At 58.3% G+C, this 1,119-nt stretch overlaps 1 non-coding gene across 1 annotated transcript; it reads right to left on the bottom strand.

The window, feature by feature from the left end:
* Window positions 1-227: 227 nt before the first annotated feature.
* TRNAK-UUU lies at window positions 228-300 on the bottom strand. The gene has a single exon. It is a non-coding gene; the product is annotated as a tRNA-Lys (tRNA).
* Between the last annotated feature and the right edge of the window lie 819 nt (window positions 301-1,119).

Raw genomic sequence — 1,119 nt, 5'->3', positions numbered from 1 at the left:
CCAGGGTTCAAGTCCCTGTTCGGGCGGTAGAAGTTTTCTTTTTTCCACCCTCCTCCTACACTATTTTTCTCCCCTTCAAAAGCCCCTTACACCAGCACGATCTTTTACTTCCCTCAGGGGGTTCCCGGTTGCGCCCCCGGGAAACCCTAGCACGGAAATGAAAAAAAATAATGATAATAAAAAAATATATCCGAAATATTCAAATGGAAAATAATAAAAACTTCTGTCGCCCGAACAGGGACTTGAACCCTGGACCCTCAGATTAAAAGTCTGATGCTCTACCGACTGAGCTATCCGGGCTCTGGCAAAACGCTTCGCTCTGTCCCTATATCATCTTATCGAGCACTGCGTCACTCCCTTGTTTCTATGTTCTCAATTGCCCCTCTTCCTGCCTATTGCCCCCCTTCCTGCCTATTGCCCCCTTGCCTGCGCCCCCTGTCTGCCCCCCACTGCTCCCCATCTCCTCACAGCCAGCCAATGGTCACCACCCAGCTTGGGACACAAACAAACTGATCCTCCACCTTGTTTGTGCCACCAGGGCAGGGAGTCTGGAGGGCAGGGGGGACCCCCACCACGGGCCTGGGGGGTTCACCCACCTCCTTCCCCCCACTGCAAAGCGGGGTGAAAGCGCCGGAGAAACCTGGGTTGGTTTCAACAGGAGTTAGGCAAGGTGCAAAGAGGAGGATGGGGACTAGTCCGCCCCAGGATGAGGGGTACTGGGGGGGTTGATGAGCAGGATTTCTCCATCCACCTCGCAGCCCATCCCCTCGCCGGGGGTGAGGACTCCTGTCGGAGCGTGGGTGCAGCCCCTGGGGTTCTGAAGCAGCCACGATGCTGATTTGAGCCCATTTCCCCATCAGGGCCTGGTGTGAGATGGGGCCTGGGGGTGCCCAGATGCGTTGGGGCACCCCCAAATTCCCCACCTCCCCCTGCGCGGCGCGGTGAATCCTGCAACCACCTCCATCCTCCCGTCTCCTGGAGACTGTGGGTTTTGGTGGCACAGGACCGCTCCCAAACCACAGGCTGTGACCCGCAGCCCTCCCGGCGCGGCGCTGGGGTTTTGGAGGTGGATGTTACCCGGTCTGGGGGTGCCTGGCAGGGCCAGCTGCCCACAAAACC

The sequence above is a fragment of the Merops nubicus genome, unplaced genomic scaffold (genome assembly GCF_000691845.1).
Source record: "Merops nubicus isolate BGI_N331 unplaced genomic scaffold, ASM69184v1 scaffold36029, whole genome shotgun sequence".
Classification (NCBI taxonomy): domain Eukaryota; kingdom Metazoa; phylum Chordata; class Aves; order Coraciiformes; family Meropidae; genus Merops; species Merops nubicus.
The sequence above is the reverse complement of the archived record's forward strand: the minus strand, read 5'-3'. Positions and strand labels throughout refer to the sequence as shown.